Source organism: Dreissena polymorpha, chromosome 5 (assembly GCF_020536995.1).
Source record: "Dreissena polymorpha isolate Duluth1 chromosome 5, UMN_Dpol_1.0, whole genome shotgun sequence".
Taxonomy (NCBI): Eukaryota; Metazoa; Mollusca; class Bivalvia; order Myida; family Dreissenidae; genus Dreissena; species Dreissena polymorpha.
In genome coordinates this window covers 119355418-119380319 of record NC_068359.1, presented here as the reverse complement: position 1 = coordinate 119380319, position 24902 = coordinate 119355418, and the positions used below count along the sequence as shown (strand labels likewise).

Genomic DNA, 24902 nt, shown 5'->3' with positions numbered 1-24902 from the left:
ATTCAGATTTAACTTTTTAGTCTTTTAGCCTAAATTTTTAAAGTATTCTCACCTCGTCTGCTCGCACTTTACCGATATCCCAAAAGGTTACATATCACTATTAATAGTTTAGGCCTAAAACCACAAAATCCGATACCGTTGGAATTTTCGTACCACAATCTTACGTAAAAAATCTTCCAGATTCGAAATCAACAAAAAACAAGACATTTATAAATTGTCTGCATTATTGATCAAATTTTAAGATATTTGTTGGTTTTCCGTTTTTAGAAGCTGTTCTGCCAAGGCAAGAGCTGGGCATTATACAAGCCATTATATCCAGCAAAACTGACAGTTTTGGTTTACAGAAATCAACAAAGGAGGGATTCCCGAACTATCAAAATTTCCAAGCTATACACACAGTTATTATCTGTGGTGATCTTTATTGGTTCTGTTTGTTTACTTGGATGGAACATGTGTGAACTTTTATAGAACTTTGAAAAGTCTATATATGTCTATCTATAAACAAAAATCAGCTATGGTATAATAAGATCAGATTTGCAAACAATGTCAAAGGGTTGTTAAATTAACAATTTGAAGGCAATTATGCTGAAAAAATATGAGAAGTTTCCATGCACATTTTGTCTGTATATCGACAAGTGTCTGCCGATTATTGTCAAACTAGTAATACAAAATTTACCACAAGTATGTAAAAGCACTAAGTACCAGTGGTCATTTATAGTAAGATAGTGTAATTCTAAACAGTAGCAAATAGCTTGTTTAGTAAATGCATAATGCAATTAATATGATTTCCGTTCTATTGTGTAATTAATAAATTGGTTGTTACTTGCTAATCCATGATAAATGTTTTATGGCTAGCGCAAAACCAGCAATGTTAATTTTGTAAAAGGTAATACAATAACACCACTTTGTAATTTCATATACGTAAATATTCTTGAAATGTAGGTTGATGAGTTTTACTTATTTTGTAACTATTATTTTATGTGCAAATAAATGATGTGAAGTGTTTTGTATATCCACACAATACCACATATCTTTTTATATATGTACTGTATTATGTGTTATTTGAATGTTTAAATAAAAAAAATATGGATGATATAACATGATGCATTCTAATATTTGTATTCAAATTGTAACTGTAGAGCTAAGTGTATGCAGTTTAGACTGTGATTTTAGAATTGCTACAAAATGGCTAGTTTTTTAGTGGCAACACAATTTTAACTATTCAACAATAGTTTGCGAAAGAAAACTAGGAACCTGCAAGATACCTGTATTTATTAAATATTTTAATTGCGAAACAAGTATGTTGTTATACTGTTACACATAATTATACATTGATAGTAAATAAGAAGACAATTAATGGTGTTAACGTTTCCCAACAGTAGAAATCATTCTTCTGATGAAGTCAGTGGTATACAGACGAAAGCTCCAGGTATGGCTTTCAATACGTAGTGTGAGTTATTTGGCAGTCTAAAACTTATTGGATTAAAAAAAATCCTGTCAAATTTGTCAATCAAAATTGATTTGACACATCACATGTACTGTATACTAAATGCAACTGCTTTAGCAAGCTGTCAAGTTGAATTGAGACATTTGATGAAACAAACTGGTTCCTAGGTAGGACCAGTACTTAGTGTCTATATGACGTACCGTGACGTCGAAAGTCTACAAGACCTACTAGGTAGAACGAGAAATGTACTTCGACGTACAGTTTTCAACGACCCTTGAGTGTTAGTCAATCAGAAGACACCTTACATCTGTTGCTTTTAGAGATATTTGACATTGAACATAAGTATTATTTATACCAAATTATGCGACTATCGACCGCTTACTCATAGATATTGTGCGTATTTATTAAACATTATTATTATTATAATTTATACCAAATTATGCGACTATCGACCGCTAACTCATAGATATTGTGCGTATTTATTGACCTGGCGTGGCGGAATTAACCTCTGACTTATGCAAGTTATGGTTATCACAAAATACGACCAACGGAGAGGTTATAATACATTATTTATCCCGTTAATGCTTGGTAACTGTTTGGTTACCGTTGGGAATTTCCTACACAGTAATGCACTGGACGGTCGTGATACTCCGCCCCGCATGATCAATAAATACTCACAATATGCTGAATAATTTTAATGTTAAAAAGGTAACAATTGAATCTTCTTCAAATTTGTATATAATCTATTTCATGCATTAAATACTTGAAACTTCTATGTGTTGTTTTTTTGCCATTCTGATATTTTTATTCATTTTGTCCTCAATTAACAAAAGAGATTTTAAACATTTATTGTGAATAAATCTGAAGGAAAAGCGGCTCAAGAGACTAGTGTTTTGATTGGCTGTTCAAAAAATGTGTACGTCGAAGTACAAACATGTATGTCGAAGTGCAAATTGTACTTGGACGTACAAATATATACTTCGAAGTGTATTTTATATTTATGTCGACGTACAATTATTGTACTTTGACGTACATTTCTCTTTTTAACTTGTAGGTCTTCTTGACTTTCAACCCAAATGGTACGCCATAGTATGTCTTTAGGGTTATCTAAAGAATGCTCCCACTTAAGAGATCAATACAGAGACCTCCCAGTGACTAAGCCAGTTAGCAGACACCCCATCCACTATACCACAGACACCGAACCAGCTATAAATTCCGGTGGCTAGAAAACAACAAAATATAAGATGCTAGATCTTTAAGCTTGGAACATGTAACTTGTTTTAAGATTGATTTTTTGTTGATGCATTACTTAATTATTGCAACAATTATTATATTTTGAACACAATCATGTCAATATATTTATTAAAAATACATAGTTATCAAAAAAAACTTAAAAAGCTTTTGCCCGTAAATTAGGTAGCACCTATAATCATATTATTTTTAGTAATACAATGGTTTATTATATATTACGATTTGAATTAATAAAGATGGCAAAACAGATCGAACCCGCGAACCGGATATAAACCAGTGACCTAAGAATAACAGTTTCTCATAACCACTACAGTCCTTTGCTCTTCCAAATGAGCTATCGCGGGATATTTAGGTCAAACATAACCTGATTTTTTCTCAATATAACACATATAACTTAACTGCGATGACAATATTACTCAGAGCAAAGTGACATGTTTAAGTCTTCAATTTAACGATAAATGGAGTATAATAGTTTAGTAGTTGTACAGCCCTTTATATCAAACGTTTTGAAGCCATACAGATGGCAAAATAGATTGATCCCGCGAACCGGATTCGAACCAGTGACCTAAGGATATCAGTTTATCATAACCACTACAGTCCTCCGCTCTACCATCTGAGCTATCGCGGGATACCTATAGGAAATACAACTTAATTTATGTACGTATACAACAATATTGTTAAGAGAATATATTGAGCAAGCAGTTGCATATACATTGTATAACAAAATTCACAAGCCTAATCAACAATACTCATGTGGTCTATGTGCTGTAGCATAGATGACACAATATGCACATTAATCTTAATTGATATAGACCCGCTGACATAACGATATTGGTGAATTTGATGAAGCATTCACACGATTACCATACACTTTTTTTAATTACGGTTTAGCAATTTAAGGTGATATTACATCATACATTTTAAGAAATAAATATTGCAAAAGTATCGATCATGTGATCCATTTTGAACCAGTAACCCCATGATTACATGTGTTCATAACCACTAGAGCAATCCACTCTACCAGCTCAGCTATCGAAGGATACTGATAACAGCATTTTTGTTTGTTGGTAAACAAACAATACAATTAAGAGAAGTGAATGAGCATGCAGCTGCATTTTGATTTTATACTATTAACTTTCATTTTGTATTATTACAAATGTATGTAACTATTCCAACGCATTATAGGTCGCACAAGTTGCATTGCTGTCCATTTTAATCTCAACAGTGAAAACAATGCACAGACTTTCAATCCCCTGAGTTATAAGTCGTTGATTTTTGAAGCCGCTAAATAAGATAATTAAACGATTCCTGCACAATATTTATGGAATTGTATACGAATAAGAACTTCATTTAACAAAATATCAACGCAAGCCGTAATTCAGATTTCAATCGTTTAATTATAACGTCGAACAAAATGTATGTTCATTGGTTACTGGTTGTTTCTTACAAATTCAAATGCTGCTTGGAGCAATGGTTTGTAGTTCGTTAGCATTCAATTTGGAAAATATGATAAACATACAGGTCATCAAGCATGTTCATGAATTGAGAACGGAAACCACTATGCGTGCAAGTACCGACTGATAAAACACGCTCATACAAAAAAGAGAAAGTGCAAAAGCACGTTCAGTCGATTCAACAACACTTCTTTTTGCCTGAATATAGCCTATAATAACACAGTTCCAATCGAATAATTCTGTATAGTGTTATATGTACATCTTGAGAAATTATCCTTATTGACAAATTGTGAATACTATATCAAATGTTTCATAACAAAACTACGTGATTTTCAAAATAAACAAAATTCAGATGTTTTTTTCGATTCATATATTCGGTGGCCATCTGAGATGACGGTATACATTACACCGTTTCAACACCTTTTGGAACGAATTCTGAATGAATTTCAGGAAAGGCATCAACATAGCTTGCCACAACTTGTCGATAAAGAACTGATATTCAAATACATCATATTCAACCGAAATTAAATTGTGTTTTCCTAATTTGAATGGTATAGCCTACTGTTCCAAGTTCGCCTTTGTTCATATGTATTTAAGGAAAATACTTATGTTTTAATAAACCAGTTTTTATATTTAATGTCGTCAATGGTACAAATGTCTTTCCTTAAGTTTTCCTCGGTGAGAACTTATATAGAGTAATAACTACAATGAAAGACAAATTCAATAATAGTTAAATTTTTATTGTCCTTGTCACACAGCAAAATTAATTCAAATAGTATCATTATCGAATTTCCAATTCGAACAATAATTATTGTAAATCAAATAGATAATTTGATCATACTTACAATTTCATTTAAGACAATTTTAAGTCACATGTAATAATTCATAGAATATTCATTCAAAAGCATTCAAAGCATAATACAAGCATTTTACAATATGTTAATAACAATTCAAGCTGAAAACAAATATTAAATATGTAAATAAACAATTAATTTTATAATTGCAAAGCACTATACAATCAATACACAAAGCAAATTAATAAGCATTACCAAATTATCAATTCTCTTATCTCACAATGACCTATTATATAAAATGAGTTTCATTAAACTACTTTATTTGGGAGGGTGGGACTCGTAAGTTCTTTTTTTTTAACGCTGTGTGTTCCACTCTTACAAAAACAAGTATGAACTATTTTTCGAAAACCCGTGCGCTCGAGTTAGCAATTCGACCAATCATAAAAAAGTTGAAAGTGAGCATCGCTCAACCCTATTTTTAGAAAGATATAGTGAGAACTTGTAAACAGAATTAACTTGCGTTATAAATTAAACATTTTAATTCAAGATTAAAATTAGCCAATTTCTTTCCTTAAGTTTTCCTCGGTGAGAATTTATATAGAGTAATAACTACAATGAAAGACAAATTCAATTATAGTTAAATTTTTATTGTCCTTGTAACACAGCGATATTAATTCAAATATTATTATTATCGAATTTCCAATTCGAACAAGAATTAATGTAAATCAAATAGATAATTTGATCATACATACAATTTCATTTAAGACAATTATAAGTCACATGTAATAATTCATAGAATTTTCATGCAAAAGCCAACATAATGCCAAACACACACAAACAAACAATACAATAAAAGCAACACACTCAAACAATAGCACATAATTACTTATAATAAGCGTGTCCATTCAATTACTGAAATAATATAAAGCGTGCAAACTAAAGCAGCAATGACAGACAACCTATAGAACTGATCATATATAAACATCTAACGACAACATGCATTTTCTTACCTACTGTCTTTACATGACTGCACAATGAATCAGTCTATTCTGATTTCTGTGAACAAATTTAAAATTATTTACATATATACACTATTCAACACATGTTTTATATATGTCCAGATATGAATTCAGCAATTTCAACTTTATCTTCTAAATACATATGCAGATATTTCTTATAAGCGTCTGAAGACCAGTCACCTAAAAGCTGAATTTTATCAGCGGATACATTTAATCTGAATGCAAAGGAAGCCATGCCCCTTCTTAAAGAGTGAGTAAAATAAGAATTGGGATCTACATCACATTTTGATAAAATTTCACGCAGCTTTTTTAAATAAATGTTATATGTGACTGGTTTTCCTGACTGCAATACAAATAGAGGAGATCAAGGTCCAGCAGGAATTTTACTTATCATATCCTTAAATGCTGCCACGGGACATAATGTTGAATTGTTAACAACTACTAATGGACTGGTTAATACACGTTGTCCAAATTGTATAGTTTTAGTCCATTTCATTTTAACCAATAACTTATGCTGCTCAATAGACACATCACCCCTCAATAAGAATTTAGGATCTTTTAGGTCTTGTAATGTTGTTAGGACTCAATTAGATTTTCGAGCTAATAAAAAAAAGCGAAATGAAGTAAACACCAGAAAACTGACGAGTTTATGTCAGAATTATCTAGTACCGCATACATTTTTAGCAAAAGTTCTGGAGATATGGGTAAAGCTTGTTTAACTTGATGACATAGCATTCTAGAAACGCCTTAAAAGGTTAGATTAAATTCATTTTTTTTAACGCTATGTGTTCCACTCTTACAAAAACAAGTATGAACTATTTTTCGCAAACCCGTGCGCTCGAGTTAGCAATTCGACCAATCATAAAAAAGTTGAAAGTGAACATCGCTCAACCCTATTTTTAGAAAGATATAGTGAGAACTTGTAAACGGAATTAACTTGCGTCATAAATTAAACATTTTAATTCAAGATTAAAATTAGCCCATGTTGTTGATATCGACCGATATCGAGTAACTCGTACAAATATGCTTCGGAGGTATACTTTATGAAGGCCATCCTTTATTGAATATCATATTGGAGATTCGTGACATCTCCTATATAACATTCTGCGCATAAGTGTGATTTTGTATCGTATGCTTTACTCATAATTGATATTTTTAAACCCGCGAAAATATCACTCATGTGTGTGTACAAAATAGACAAAAAGAATGTTCACGATACGATCTATTATATACAACGCCTTACTGAGAAGGGATTATAATGCGAACACGTGTATTCGCGTCTGAAACAGTTGTAAAATCTATTTAAAGTACAACGTTTAATTACTAGTTCGTGCTCTTTTAATGTGTATTGTTATAAGGCATGTTTATGATACATTTTCATGTGATTCTTATAAAATTCAACAATAATCTGTAAAAGGCTATTAATGCGTACTCTAATAAGCGGGTAAACATGACTCGAGACATGGGTCATGGTGAGAAGCGCCCAAAATGACACACGAAAATAAATAGATATTATTGTAACACTTAATTAAAATTATATATTTAATGATTCGTTTGAGATACATACAGCCACCCATCACCAATATATTTTATAATGAAACTTGTATCCAAATTTTATGTAACAACATGCAACATTTGATACTAACTATGACTCCAAGTCCTATTGTAATCCAAAGGTTTTATATCAACGCATGCATTTTTCTTTGCACGCTGAACGATAAAATGCATCCCCAGTGTTCTTTTTAGGATTGAATATCGTATTATTTTGAAAGAAACACGTCCGTGTGATATAAAAACCATAATCAGCAGAACATATGTAAACTAATCTTCCTGTGAACGGACCGGCTGCCTTGACAATATTACTCAGAGCAAAGTGACATTTTTAAGTCTTCAATTTAACGATCAATGGAGTATAAAAGTTTAGTAGTTGCACGTCCCTTTATATCAAACGTTTTGAAGTCATACAGAGGGCAAAAAAGATCGATCCCGCGAACCGGATTCGAACCAGTGACCTAAGGATATCAGTTTATCATAACCACTACAGTCCTCCGCTCTACCATCTGAGCTATCGCGGGATACTTATAGGAAATACAACTTTATTTATGTACGTATACAAAAATATTATTAAGATAATATATTGAGCAAGAAGTTGCATATACATTGTATAACATAATGCACAAGCCTAATCAACAATACTCATGTGGTTTATGTGCTGTAACATAGATGGCACAATATGCACATTAATCTTAATTGATATAGACCCGCTGACATAACGATATTGGTGAATTTGATGAAGCATTTACACGATTACCATACACTTTTTTTAATTACGGTTTAGCAATTTTAGGTGATATTACATCATACATTTTAATAAATAAATATTGCTAAAATATCGATCATGTGATCCATTTTGAACCAGTAACCTCATGATTACATGTGTTCATAACCACTAGAGCAATCCACTCTACCAGCTCAGCTATCGAAGGATACTGATAACAGCATTATTGTTTGTTGGTAAACAAACAATACAATTAAGAGAAGTGAATGAGCATGCAGTTGCATTTTGATTTTATACTATTAACTTTCATTTTGTATTATTACAAATGTATGTACTATTCCAACGCATTATAGGTCGCACAAGTTGCATTGCTGTCCATTTTAATCTCAACAATGAAAACAATGCACAGACTTTCAATCCCCTGAATTATAAGTCGTTGATTTTTGAAGCCGCTAAATAAGATAATTAAACGATTCCTGCACAATATTTATGGAATTGAATAAGAATAAGGACTTTATTTAACAAAATATCAACGCAAGCCGTAATTCAGATTTCAATCGTTTAATTATAACGTCGAACAAAATGTACGTTCATTGGTTACTGGTTGTTTCTTACAAATTCAAATGCTGCTTGGAGTAATGGTTTGTAGTTCGTTAGCATTCAATTCGGAAAATATGATAAACATACAGGTCATCAAGCATGTTCATGAATTGAGAACGGAAACCACTATGCGTGCAAGTACCGACTGATGAAACACGCTCATACAAAAAAGAGAAAGTGCAAATGCACGTTCAGTCGATTCAACAACACTTCTTTTTGCCTGAATATAGCCTATAATAACACAGTTCCAATCGAATAATTCTGTATAGTGTTATATGTACATCTTGTGAAATTACCCTTATTGACAAATTGTAAATACTATATCAAATGTGTCATAACACTACGTGATTTTCAAAATAAACAAAATTCAGATGTTTTTTTCGATTCATATATTCGGTGGCCATCTGAGATGACGGTATACATTACACCGTTTCAACACATTTTAGAACGAATTCTGAATGAATTTCAGGAAAGGCGTCAATATAGCTTGCCACAACTTGTCGATAAAGAACTGATATTCAAATACATCATATTCAACCGAAATGAAATCGTGTTTTCCTAATTTGAATGGCATAGCCTACTGTTCCAAGTTCGACTATGTTCATATGTATTTAAGGAAAATACTTATGTTTTAATAAACCAGTTTTTATATTTAATGTCGTCAATGGTACACATGTTGTTGATATCGACCGATATCGAGTAACTCGTACAAATATGCTTCGGAGGTATACTTTATGAAGGCCATCCTTTATTGAATATCATATTGGAGGTTCGTGACATCTCCTATATAACATTCTGCGCATAAGTGTGATCTTGTATCGTCTGCTTTACTCACATTTGATATTTTTAAACCCGCGAAAATATCACTCATGTGTGTTGTACAAAATAAACAAAAAGAATGTTCACGATACGATCTATTATATACAACGCCTTACTGAGAAGGGATTTTAATGCGAACACGTGTATTCGCGTCTGAAACAAGTGTAAAATCTATTTAAAGTACAACGTTTAATTACTAGTTCGTGCTCTTTGAATGTGTATTGTTATAAGGCATGTTTATGATACATTTTCATGTGATTCTTATAAAATTCAACAACAATCTGTAAAAGGCTATTTATGCGTACTCTAATAAGCGGGTAAACATGACTTGAGACATGGGTCATGGTGAGAAGCGCCCAAAATGACACACGGAAATAAATAGATATTATTGTAACACTTAATTAAAATTATATATTTAATGATTGGTTTGAGATACATACAGCCACCCATCACCAATATATTTTATAATGAAACTTGTATCCAAATTTTATGTAACAACATGCAACATTTGATACTAACTATGACTCCAAGTCCTATTGTAATCCAAAGGTTTTATATCAACGCATGCATTTTTCTTTGCACGCTGAACGATAAAATGCATCCCCAGTGTTCTTTTTAGGATTGAATATCGGATTATTTTGAAAGAAACAAGTCCGTGTGATATAACAACCATAATCAGCAGAACATATGTAAACTAATCTTCCTGGGAACGGACCGTCTGCCATGACAATATTACTCAGAGCAAAGTGACAAGTTTAAGTCTTCAATTTAACGATAAATGGAGTATAATAGTTTAGTAGTTGTACAGCCCTTTATTTCAAACGTTTTGAAGTCATACAAATGGCAAAAAAGATCGATCCCGCGAACCGGATTCGAACCAGTGACCTAAGGATATCAGTTTATCATAACCACTACAGTCCTCCGCTCTACCATCTGAGCTATCGCGGGATACTAATAGGAAATACAACTTAATTTATGTGCGTATACAACAATATTATTAAGAGAATATATTGAGCAAGCAGTTGCATATACAATGTATAACATAATGCACAAGCCTAATCAACAATACTCATGTGGTCTATGTGCTGTAACATAGATGGCACAATATGCACACTAATCTTAATTGATATAGACCCGCTGACATAACGATATTGGTGAATTTGATGAAGCATTTACACGATTACCATACACTTTTTTTAATTACGGTTTAGCAATTTAAGGTGATATTACATCATACATTTTAATAAATAATTATTGCAAAAATATCAATCATGTGATCCATTTTGAACCAGTAACCTCATGATTACATGTGTTCATAACCACTAGAGTAATCCACTCTACCAGCTCAGCTATCGAAGGATACTGATAACAGCATTATTGTTTGTTGGTAAACAAACAATACAATTAAGAGAAGTAAATGGGCATGCAGTTACATTTTGATTTTATACTATTAACTTTCATTTTGTATTATTACAAATGTATGTACTATTCCAACGCATTATAGGTCGCACAAGTTGCATTGCTGTCCATTTTAATCTCAACAGTGAAAACAATGCACAGACTTTCAATCCCCTGAATTATAAGTCGTTGATTTTTGAAGCCGCTAAATAAGATAATTAAACGATTCCTGCACAATATTTATGGAATTGTATACGAATAAGAACTTCATTTAACAAAATATCAACGCAAGCCGTAATTCAGATTTCAATCGTTTAATTATAACGTCGAACTAAATGTATGTTCATTGGTTACTGGTTGTTTCTTACAAATTCAAATGCTGCTTGGAGTAATGGTTTGTAGTTCGTTAGCATTCAATTCGGAAAATATGATAAACATACAGGTCATCAAGCATGTTCATGAATTGAGAACGGAAACCACTATGCGTGCAAGTACCGACTGATAAAACACGCTCATACAAAAAAGAGAAAGTGCAAAAGCACGTTCAGTCGATTCAACAACACTTCTTTTTGCCTGAATATAGCCTATAATAACACAGTTCCAATCGAATAATTCTGTATAGTGTTATATAGAGGATATTTGTTGGATTCGGTGGATTATCGATTTTAATTCACGAGTGATCACAGAAAATAATATTTTCACGAGTGGTGCAGCCACGAGTGAAAATATATATTTTCTATGATCACGAGTTAATTAAAATCGATATTCCACCGAATCCAACAAATTTTCTTTTTATTTTATGCTTTTTTTTCAAAGTTAATATACATTGTTTAAGAGTTTAACTGAAGATTCTCGCTGGGATAATGACGTAATTTCGTCAAAAAATGACGTCATTTCACAGTAAACAGTGAAAATTATCGATAATTTTCACTGATAATTTTCACTGTTTGAAACAGTGAAATTATCAGTTTTAATTCACTGATATTTCTCTATAAACCACCGGAAAGCATAAAATAAATGTACATCTTGTGAAATTATCATTATTGACAAATTGTAAATACTATATCAAATGTGTCATAACACTACGTGATTTTCAAAATAAACAAAATTCAGATGTTTTTTTCGATTCATATATTCGGTGGCCATCTGAGATGACGGTATACATTACACCGTTTCAACACATTTCGGAACGAATTCTGAATGAATTTCAGGAAAGGCATCAACATAGCTTGCCACAACTTGTTGATAAAGAACTGATATTCAAATACACCATATTCAACCGAAATGAAATCGTGTTTTCCTAATTTGAATGGCATAGCCTACTGTTCCAAGTTCGCCTTTGTTCATATGTATTTAAGGAAAATACTTATGTTTTAATAAACCAGTTTTTATATTTAATGTCGTCAATGGTACACATGTTGTTGATATCGACCGATATCGAGTAACTCGTACAAATATGCTTCGGAGGTATACTTTATGAAGGCCATCCTTTATTGAATATCATATTGGAGATTTGTGACATCTCCTATATAACATTCTGCGCATAAGTGTGATCTTGTATCGTCTGCTTTACTCACATTTGATATTGTAAACCCGCGAAAATATCACTCATGTGTGTTGTACAAAATAGACAAAAAGAATTTTCCCGATACGATCTATTATATACAACGCCTTACTGAGAAGAGATTATAATGTGAACACGTGTAATCGCGTCTGAAACAGTTGTAAAATCTATTTAAAGTACAACGTTTTATTACTAGTTCGCGCTCTTTGAATGTGTATTGTTATAAGGCATGTTTATGATACATTTTCATGTGATTCTTATAAAATTCAACAACAATCTGTAAAAGGCTATTTATGCGTACTCTAATAAGCGGGTAAACATGACTTGAGACATGGGTCATGGTGAGAAGCGCCCAAAATGACACACGGAAATAAATAGATATTATTGTAACACTTAATTAAAATTATATATTTAATGATTCGTTTGAGATACATACAGCCACCCATCACCAATATATTTTATAATGAAATTTGTATCCAAATTTTATGTAACAACATGCAACATTTGATACTAACTATGACTCCAAGTCCTATTGTAATCCAAAGGTTTTATATCAACGCATGCATTTTTCTTTGCACGCTGAACGATAAAATATTTATATATATAGCATAAGCTTCAATTCTAGTCTAGTTTGCATTTCGGTCAGCATAATCTATTAGAAGTAAAGGGAAGTACATATAAATATTAAAATACATGAACTACGTTCAATTAGACAACAATTATATTCCGTATACATACATGCGTTACATGATAAAATGGCATCTTTGATATGTTGTTAAGACTTCTAACTTAAATCCATTACCTTTATCTGCAATATGTATAATATTGCATTGGTTTATGAAATTGTGTCAGTTAGGAGGGATTTGCTGATACATGCATCTACAACCACGAATCGTAATGGAATGTGAAAGTATATTCCTCATGTAAATATATAACAATTTAGTAACTAATTTCAATCCTGAGTAATTAATGTTAATTTACAATTATGGCAGTTGCGATAAATGCTTATAAAGTGTAATAGTGGATCTTTAAATCTATTGAAATCAGCCTGATATTCGGCGGCTGATATTTTTAAACTAAGTAAATACGTTGTGCATATAACATTAAATTATCGCAATATTTAACAAACTCATTAATACGACGGAATAATTTAACATTAAATTAGCAAGTTATCTTTTTGTTGAACTATTATACTGTAGTATTTACTTCAGTGAATGTAAAGAGCAATTAATGTCAATTGCGGAAAATTCCCTTGTTTGTTATATACATAAAATTTGATATGTTTTGAAAAAGTAATGCTTTCGCACATAGAATTTGTCTTTTGTTAAATAATGTGTTGATGTTCTTATTGGGTTGTCGGATATATTGTTTTTAGTGTTTTTAGTGTATATGAAATTAATAGCTCGCATTAAATAAATGAATATGGGTAGTTGCGTACATTGCCCTAAAGTGACGACTCTGAATGTTTGTTCCTTTTTTACAAACTTGACATTGTATTGTTTGTATGTGTGTTATAGTAACGCGATGTATGTGAAAGTGAATACATTAATACTATTCCCCCATGCAACTTAGCCACTAGTTTAAACATCAATATGTATTATACGTTCAATAAATACATGCCTTGTCGTATGGTATCACTCACAATATACATGTCAGGTGTTTGTTTGATGTTTTATTTTAGTTCATTAATGCACAATATGTCGCCCTTTACAAAGACAAGCGAGTATCTTCATAAAACACATACAAAGCCCCATGTCTTTGATAAGCACAATAGAAAATAATTATATAATATTTGTGTTTCCCTCAAATCCCTTACATTTATACACCACCAATTGTTTAGTTATTTTCTGTTAATTACGAAACACGCAGTTGCATGTTGCATACGTGAGAACAAATAAACTATGGTTCAGCAAATTGCAGATCTAAGTGTTCTTTAATAATAAATACTGTGCGAATTCGTGCACAAACAGTTTTGTAATTATTGCACATTCGTGCACTATAAAGATAATCAAACCTTAGAAACATTTCCAACGCATAAACACTTACAGCACTCGCATGTATTACGACCATTTAAGTAATTAAATCCACACAAACAATTCGAGCCGGTTATTATAGTAACTCTTGTATATGTTGAAAGTGGTCAACGCAATTTGAACTTAATATACAGGCTATGCTGCTGGACACGACAATGGACAATAGTTACACATCGATTAGAACAAAACAACACCTTTTATCACAAGCTATACCGCATTTTTTAAATATGTCTAATTTGCTAGAACACAAAAATTGCATTCTTACTCAATGGTATCGATTCCAATTAGGCGAATAATAGTTTTACATTTTATAACACGTATGTCGATTCTAGAACAACATGTATATTAGGTGTGTTCCAATGCATCTTGAAATATTCATTGTTTAAAAATAATTTGTTCTTAAATAAGAAGCGTTGTATGATTTATTTATTATTAGCGTGTTTTGAAAAATTATTTTAGATATAATCGTTTTTGTATGTTGGATTAATTGTGTTTTGCAATTAAATTTACGAGTGTTATTTTCTGATCAAAGATAACTAAAAACCACTCTAGTAATAACACCGGAATAAATAAGCGCATGTTTAGGATATCGCTATTGTATCAATTCCAATAACTTGTATATATTAAACACGTCTATTGATTCTATCTTAACTGCTTAGAGGCGGCTTTACATTCCTCAAAGACTAAATTCAATATTTCTTTTTAATTTTGCATCAATGGTCAAATGACACATTTAAATTGTATTATGTAAACTTGTTCGAGCTAATCTGGACGTTTTGGTGAAATGTTGACTTGCATGTGATTTTATAAAAGAGAAACTACGCAAATAACTAACGCATGGCGATTTAGATACAGTTTTAGTGGTCATGTCTTTGAAGCATTTCGTATGGTTATTGTATAATTATTTTTTAATTTGAGTTGCAATGCTATGATGTTAAATCTTATTTACACTTAAATGTATCATGAATATATCTACGCTAAGTGTGAGGTTGAGCGCTCTAAAACCGGTTTAAACCCCCAATTCTTTGCATTGACCGTTCCAAGACGGTGATCCCAGCTTTGTTATTGTATGTGTTATGTATGTTGTTTTGTATTGTGCTGTTTAGTTCTGTTTTGTACTGGTTTGGCAATTTGTCACTTGCCTTAAATAAAGGACCAACTAAGTATATATAATGAGAATTTAATACTGCTCCAGCAGCTGGAGTTGCACTTCTTTATATTATATTTATGTTGATTGAGTTGATATGTTATGTTCAAAAACAAATCATTATTATTAATATTAGTTCATCTTATTCCAAACTTATATTACTATTGAGTACTGAAAATACGTTAAGGTGACAGCCGCTCAAATTTCGTGACGCGCGTTAATTGTACTTCATCAAAAACCAACATCAGCAAAATGGACGCGTCCTGTAAATTCAATACCACTTGAATTGTCATGTGAATGACAACATATCGACTATTCAACTATGTATTGCAGCTTCCCATTGTGTGCCATTAAGTTACAATTATCATATCGTACTTGACACCATTCCGTATCGAACAACGGAATTGAAATTCGAATTTTCGATTATCAGTGGCATCTTTTAATGAATGCTGATATCAATTACGAGCAACTGATTATTGTATTGACCCCTTAACAAAACATAGTGTCAGGAGATTCACATTCAGTTTCTCCATGTATGCTTCGTTCAAAGGGGGTATTTTCAACACAAAATCCACTCAAGGCGGAATGCTCTTCATTGACGACTTTTTATTCTCATTAAATTTATCTCGGTTTTTCCAGACACCGTTTTTATTGTATAATTACATCAATTTTGTATTAATTGAGTTTTGAAAATTTCGGCAGTTAGAACTGTACATTGCAAGGAGGAACGATGTTGTATCTTGAATTACGTCAGACATAACGATACAAATAAAACACAAAATCTTATATCAAACACGTTTTAATGAGATGGTTAATGTATCGAATACATTTGGATTAAACTTATCATTATATGTCGAAATTTTCCTAATGGATTTTTACTGAAGGTATGACTACAAGTTTGTTACACTTTACCAGCGTCATTGTATTCTTTGATGAATATATGTAATTGTGTTTGTTAAAACAAACATAGTGTTCGGTAATTTTGAAATGTATAATTATATTAGTAGCAAATTACCTTTGTGCCCTTAGTCGTATTAATTCCAGGTTACTTCTAGACACTATTTCTACGGAATTGATTGAAATTATCTCATGAAGCTTGCCACCTTAAACAAATTTAATTTTAAAATCGATAGTAGTTTAACCCGATTCTGCACTCAGATTTGCATATCGGTCATTGTATTGTCCAGACCTCCTTCAAAAATAAATTATTGTATTTACATTTTAACATAAAATAAAATTATATAACAAATCAAGAAAATTACTTACTCTATACTCTTCTACAGTGTATTTATTGTGAACATATTAAATGGCATTTACCTCATCTTATATATTAATATTCTTCCATTGAGCATAGTATCAACAATTAATTAACAACTATTAGCGGCTCGTTATCCTTTCGGACCTAATGCGGACGTATTACTATGGTACATAACGACCGGTATGTTCCTCATGTGAGTTAATGTTGTAAAAGTAAGTCCTCGCTCTATATAAAAAAACTGTTAAAACGTTGATATACGTAGATATCTTATGTTTGATAGCAACCAGTTATTGATTTGTATTAACCTCGGTTAACGTGTAAAATAATATATGCCAGAACATATCGTGTTCGTAGGAAAAGCAAAAACTTGTTCTAATGAATATTTACGAAGAACGTAGAAATCTTGTGTTTTAAGACTACCTGTTATTGAATACAATTTTCAACATTGCAGTGACATTGTTAAACAACACATACCAGAAAATGTCGTTTGTGCAGGAAAAGCACACAACATTGAAAAAAAGCATGACTTTGTATGCAAACTGATACTCGTTTGGATAGAGTATGCATCCGATATCAACTGACATTATTTTTTTACCATTGAATTTATTGTCTTCACAGGACACTGCACCAATTTCTTTATATTATCGAACAGTTATTTTACCAACCGTTTGCTGTTAAAATTGCAATAATTGATGTACCATGAATTCTGGCCGAATAAAATTTCTGGAAAACATGAAATGTATCATAAAGTACACGTGTGTATTATACTAGTATAAATGCTTGTGTATCCGACCGATCCAGCATTGCTGTGCATGTATTTGGTCTGTAATGTCAAATATTAAGTGGAGTGAATTAATTTTTCTGCGTTATATTTTGTTCAGTAAACGCATGGTGATCATGTTAATACTAAATTTGAAGACCTTATACCTTAATACCGTTATACTTTTCTTAATATTTTACGGAAAAGAAATTTCATATACGCCTCCTATATAGTATTCAGACAGTTTGTATGGTTATGCCCATCATGCCATTATACATATGACATATAATAAGACGCTTAAATGTAAATACAGTATGTGCAGCCTTACATCACGTGTTGGTTAATACAAAGCCACCACGAGACTCACCGTGTTGAAAACATCGTCAGTCAACCTATAATAATTGCGTAACTTTAAAAGCATTATGCCTTTCGTGTTATTTCTTATCTCGTCCAAGACTCTAGTCGCCTTAATTCAGAGTACAGGCTAATGATATAAAACGATATAAACGGAATTAATAGATGTGTGATTAAATGAAACTTCAGGGATCCTCAGAGTTTCCGTCAAATAAATGCAAATTGAATCGTCTGTTCCAATACTATAATTGATACTGTGGGCGAAACCGATTTTGTCCAGTACAAGAAGGTGAAGCAATTAAAGACTTAGAGACAGGCATGTTTAGTCTATGATGGCGTGTCTGATTATATGTTTTACTATTAAAGGTCTGTTCGTGTTACATTAACTGCTCACCTTTTTAAGCGACTTATTAAAGTATGACACACCGTATACTACGCAGATGCAAACCATTAAAATCGCATTGGGTCTACATGGGTGTTACCAATATGCGCCAGTTATGCGACCAACGCAGCAACAGACCAGCCTGCACATTTGCGCAGTATATTGAAGAGTTACCCTTTCCTCTTTTACATCGTGCAAGACTGCCTGGTCTTATACTTGCACAACAATGTGTTCTACTTGTCTCAAGTGTATTGTGGGAATCAGTTGAACTAGTTTGCAGTGCGCACAGGTCTTCTACACTTTTACGATGTACTTGAATTATCATATTCATCTGCAGTAGGGACAATTTACTTTAATCAATGATTTACTTCATTGAACACGTGGAATAAATACGCCGAATGCTAACAGGTGTTTTATCACTTAAATTTGATTCTTATTGGTATATGAACACCGACCAATTAAAGCAAGTATTTTATGGTTATCAGAAGCATAGAATCATTAACATCTCTGACAAAAGGATTGTCGTTTAAAATAAGAACCTTATAATCAGCCGTTTTGCGAATACATTTGCAAATAAGTACTTTAAACAATTCATGACCATGTGCTTATTGCTTTCATATTTGGTATGCATGTGTATCTAGACAAAACCTTTCAATGCGCATGCAATATTTTCCCCTGTGACCTTGACCTTGAACTTGAGGTCAGTATTTGGGTTATGAAATTTGCGACCGCGATTCGAAAAAGGCTCATAAATACTGTGTCCCTTCAGATATTGCTCTCATATTTGGTATGCATGTTTATCTGGACAACACCTTTCTATGCGCATACATTTTTGACCCCTGTAACCCTGACCTTGAACTTGACGTCAGCATTAAGGTTTCGAACTATCCGACCGCGATTCGAAAAAGGCTCATATCTGATGTGTCCCTTCATATATTGTTTTCATATTTGGTACGCATGTGTATCTGGACAACACCATTCCTTTTCCATGAACATTTTGAACTTGGGGTCCGCGTTCAGAATTCGACATATGAGACCGCCTTTCCAAGCGCATAACATTTTGACCCCTGTGACCTTGACCTTGAACTAAAGGTCCGCGTTTAGATTTTGAAATCTATTATGTGGTTATCTCTTTCGTCTGTCTATGCAGGACATCCGTCCTGACCACTATCTCCTCCTACACTATTAGCACTAGAAACTTGAAACGTACATACATGGTATGTATGAGCATATGTGCGACAGTGCACTATTTGCAATGTTGATCTGACCCCTGGGTCGAAACTTATGGGGTCGGGGTGGAGCGTCATGGATTTTCACTCATGTTTTTATAGTATTGTACATAAACTTCTTCATTTCTAGAGCGATAAATTGCTGAGTAAATACCTCAGACTGATACTGACTATCTCTTATGATAATACTGTCAATCTCAACTATGCATGGCCCCATTGCCAACCCTGGGGCGCCTATGGGACAAACTTGCGGCTTGGGGATACGCGTCGGCATCTACCGCGCCATTTCTAGTTTTTACATGAGATTAGTATGTGTGTATATCAGTTTAAAGACAAGTGCTGTTACTTTGAATTAACCATGAAGTATTGATCGGTGGTTTAAATAAATCAGATTTAACAATACAAACCAGTACGTCTACCAAATGTAATAAGTCATGTTACTGACATTTTTATACATTTTAACTTTTTTCCATTTTTGTGTTTATAAAGAAGACAACTGTTTAAATCTTAAGATAACCTTTTGGTAAAAATAATGTTTTTACCTAAGTTTCCTAATTGAAACTAGGGAACGGTTGTCATATTATGAATGTATAAAGTAGCGTAACTGACATTTTGTAAAAATTTCAGGAGAACCAAAAACTGTTTTATTTAAATAATAATCATTTTTCCGTATTCCAATTTTCTGATAAGCATTATAATAAAATTTGAAAAACGAAACAAAACTCCAAATTCAGATGTTTTTTTAAAACAATAAATAATGTTAAAAGGAGCAGTAACCACAATTTCAACACTGATATATTTTGAATGAAAAATAAAAAATTAACGTAAGTGCTCTTCCTGTATTTTATGTAATACATGCAAATATGAATATCTGAACAATTTACAAAATGTCAGTTACCCTAGTTATTACATTCAAAAGACGAGTAGATACCAAGATAGAGTGCATGTTTAACCAACACAGCGACAATACAGCCTAAAAATAAAGTTAAATAAAAACATTAAGCGCAGATGCAAATGACGTCATGATTAATTAACGGAACATATTCATTCACGTAACAACAGCACAGTCATGGCGATTAAACTTTGTTGTAACCGTGACGTATAGCTATGATCATCAGAAAATTGAAAACCACACCGAAACTCACCGCACCGCTGTTTTATTTGTTCCGAACCTAATACTACATAACGATAATGCAGTTACCTGTAACTATGTATTAACATTGTTTGAATTCGATCGCTATGATACATCATTACCGGTCTTTTAAAGGTTGTATTATATTACTTCAAACAACTGGCACTATCGACCCCCGGTCATCAAGCGGCTTTGGCGATTTAAAAGAGCGCTGATTACGTCTGATTGGTAGTCTTCTTTATTGCTTCCAAGCCCTGTTTATTCATTGAGGCTATTACTGCGTACTTTAATGAGAGGGTTAACATGACTTAAGACGTTGGTCGTAGTGAGTTGCGTCAAAACAGAAACCCGGAAATATGTTGGTATCAGTGTTTACCTGATCTAAAATTAGATATTGAATGAATCGTTTGAGATACATACAGCAACACGTCAGCAATCTATTTAGTAATATAGCTTGGATCAAAATTTAATGTACAAACGTGCAATTTTTCATTATAAGGATGACATGAAGTTGTCTCTATTGGAATACAAATATTGATATTAACGCATGCATCTGTAGTTGCATGTTGAACAATAAAATGCATCCAAATGGTATTTTAGGATATAATAAAGTATAGGCTTGTAATTGTTTGTACCGCATTGTATATCCATTATCACAGTGGTACGCCTTAGTGACGTTCTAGTAAGTAAATGCAGGTAACGCTTTACAAAATGTGTAAATAACGTTGAATGTTCCGTCAGTGTAGATAGATATAACCGGATCAGCAACTTGTTTAGAATGACCGAAGAGATGCATATCATGATCTTCAATGTTTACATTTCGGCCTGCATAATGTATGAGTAGTCATGGTAATGACATATATATATGAAACTACATAAAGTTCTCTAATATTAAATTTATATTTCGTATACACACATACGAATAGTGTTTAAAATGGCATTTAACATCTGCAACCAAGGCTTCTTCCTTAAATACATAACCATGATCTGCAATTTGTACAAGATGGTATTGGTTTTGAAAGTATGTCAGTTAGGAAGGATTTGGCGGATATTTGCATTTACCTCAATTCATCTTAGTTAAATATAAAATTATGTTGGTATTTTACAAATTAGTAATTAATTGTAATGTTGAATGATTAATGTTGATACAAATTCTGGGAGTTGTGATTACTGCTGAAAAAGTGTTATAGTTGATCGAATAATCTATTGGAAACTACTTGATATGTGCCTGCTGAGTTTATAAAAAACTAAGTGAATACGTTGTGCATAGGATATTATATACTCGCAATATATAACCAACTTATGAATACGACGGACTTATTTTAAATTCTATTCCCCACGTAATCGTTTTTATTGAACTATCATAATAACCATAATAATTACTTTAGTGAAATATTTATAAGGAGAAATTAATGTCAATTGCGAAACATGCACTTGTATTGTATAGTTATATAAAATGATATATGTTTTAAAAAAGTTATACAATCGCACATAGTCGTTGTATGCTGCTAAATAATGTGTTTTAATGTATATGACATTGACAGCTCGCATTAACTAAATGACCACGGATATAGGCGTGGGTTTTTCCTAAAAAACATTTGTTCATCCGTTATTGTTTTTTGCAAACTTGACTTTGTATTGTTCTGTTATTTGTGTTATATGATGCTGATTAAAGTGAATACAAAACACGATTCCCCAATTCAACTTAGCTGCTAGCATAAACATTACGTTCAATAAGTAAATGCCCGTTCTTATGGCATTATCTTTCCAAATACATTAAACATGTTTTGCATTATTGGAGTTAATGAGTACACAATTACACAATACGTCGCCCTAAACAAAGACAAACGAGTAACGTTATTAAACACGTACACAATTGGGCACCATGTCTTTGATACACACAAAATAAAAGAGTTGTATAATACTTTTGTTTCCCTCAATTCCCTCACATTATTATATATTTAGTTAATATCCATTCATCACGAAAAATGCAGTTACATGTCGCCTTCAGGAGAACAAATTTACCATGGTTCAGCAAATTGCAGCACTTAGTGTTCCTTGATAAGCTATTATGTTTGAATGCGTACACATAGTTTTGTCATTATCGCACAAATTGTGCTTTGCATATAAAGATAATCGAACCCTGGAGACTACAGATTAACCATTACAGATATCGCATTTCTTTGGACGATTTAGGCTATATAGATTAAATAAAAGCCACACAAACAACTCGAACCTGTTATATAGTGACTCTTGTATATAATGAAAACGTACTATGCAAGTTGAACTTAATACACATACTGGACAATACAGTGAACCAATATTTACAAATCTTAAAGAACATAATAACACTTACAATCACAAGCTTTATCGCAACGTTTTAAATATGTCTGATTTTTAAACACTCCAACCTTACTCAATTATATCGATTCCAATGAGGCGCATAGTAGTTTTTCATTTTATAACAATAATGTCGATTCTAGAACGACATGTCTTTTAGGTGTATTCCAGGGAATCTTGACATATTCATTGTTTAAAAACCAATTGATTCACGAATAAGAACCGTTGCATGGTTTATTTAGTATTGACGTGTTTTGACAAATTAATTTAGACATTACCGTATTTGTTTGTTGGATAAATGTATTTTGCAATTTTATAAAATTATTTTTTATAATATCCTCTATTGTAATGTTTCGTTATACTACAAAACGACGATTCAAATGTACGAGTGTTATTTTCTGATCCAAGATAACAAAAAAACACTCTGGTGATAAGACAGGAAGATGATCAAAATAAGCGTATGATTAGGATATCGCTTTTGTATCAATTCCACTAACTTGTATATTTTAATAGTAACGTTTTTGCTAGTATTTTAACTGTTTAGAGACGGCTTCACATTCCTTAAATAATACATTCTATATTTCTAGGTAATTCTGACTGAATGGTTACATGACACATTTCAATTTTATTACGTAAACGTTGTTGTATAAATGTTAGAGTTAAGTTGAAATGTCGACTTGCATGTGATTGTATAATAGATAAATAGAGATGCTACGCTAATAACTCAAGCATGACGATTAAGATACAGTTTGGGTTTTCATGTCCTTGAAGCATTTTGTATGGTTAAGTTGTCTTTGGCGCAAACAACCGCAAGGTCATCGCGTTAACGGAAAAACAACAACAATATATTACGCGCTTTAAAGTAATATAATGGGCATCTAACAGCTTATAGGTGTCTATCGCAACCGTTATTTATTTTTGGTGTTTTCACTTCATATACACTTATATTTCAATTTGTTAATGCAGCATCAACATTCTAACACACTATCCCGGAAAGAGAAAATAATGCATTTGAATATGAACTGTACTTTCGTTGATAACTGATCATGCATGTATAATGTGAATATAAATTTTGTTTTAGGGCAGATGCGTTCATACAACACAAATACACAATTATGTTTAACAGTTAATTTCGGCTAAGGGGACTGGGTGACTCAAGTAAAATATCGTATAGAAAACTATCATTTTTTTAAACAACTGGTAGCAAGATGAGTTGCAGACAATTGGTCAGTAACCACATTTTTTTAACTAACTCCTTTGACCTGTTAATTCTTTTCAGCTCAATTTAACAATGAACAATGCCCATACTATCACTTTAAATTAAAGCCTTCGGATCTATAATAGTGTTCAAATATTCGGTTAATCTAGACAACACATCGCTGCAAATAAGCTGAGAAGAACATGTACTACACTTTTATCTTAGCAAAAAGGCCGAGAAGCGATGAAATAACGTGAAATACCAACACAAGCTGTCACAAAGTTCTAAATAGGCACATCATAGTGTAATGTTAAGGAAACTTATTTGCAATGTATTCGCACAACGGCTGATTATAAGATTCCTATTTAATACGAAAATTAATTGTCTTAAGATATAAATTACATTAATTTACTGCTACTGAAAACCTTCAAATACTACCATTGAT

General features: G+C 32.3%; 3 non-coding genes and 1 pseudogene across 3 annotated transcripts; all 4 read right to left on the bottom strand.

Annotated features, from left to right (window-relative positions):
- Window positions 1-3235: 3235 nt before the first annotated feature.
- Window positions 3236-3326, bottom strand: Trnay-gua (transfer RNA tyrosine (anticodon GUA)). Its single transcript is given in 2 exon segments — window positions 3236-3271; window positions 3290-3326. It is a non-coding gene; the product is annotated as a tRNA-Tyr (tRNA).
- Window positions 3327-7949: 4623 nt separating this feature from the next.
- Trnay-gua (transfer RNA tyrosine (anticodon GUA)) lies at window positions 7950-8040 on the bottom strand. The gene is given in 2 exon segments: window positions 7950-7985; window positions 8004-8040. It is a non-coding gene; the product is annotated as a tRNA-Tyr (tRNA).
- A 2479-nt stretch (window positions 8041-10519) lies between these two features.
- Trnay-gua (transfer RNA tyrosine (anticodon GUA)) lies at window positions 10520-10610 on the bottom strand. The gene is given in 2 exon segments: window positions 10520-10555; window positions 10574-10610. It is a non-coding gene; the product is annotated as a tRNA-Tyr (tRNA).
- Window positions 10611-24533: 13923 nt separating this feature from the next.
- On the bottom strand, window positions 24534-24702 carry LOC127832771 (U2 spliceosomal RNA; annotated as a pseudogene).
- Window positions 24703-24902: the final 200 nt, after the last annotated feature.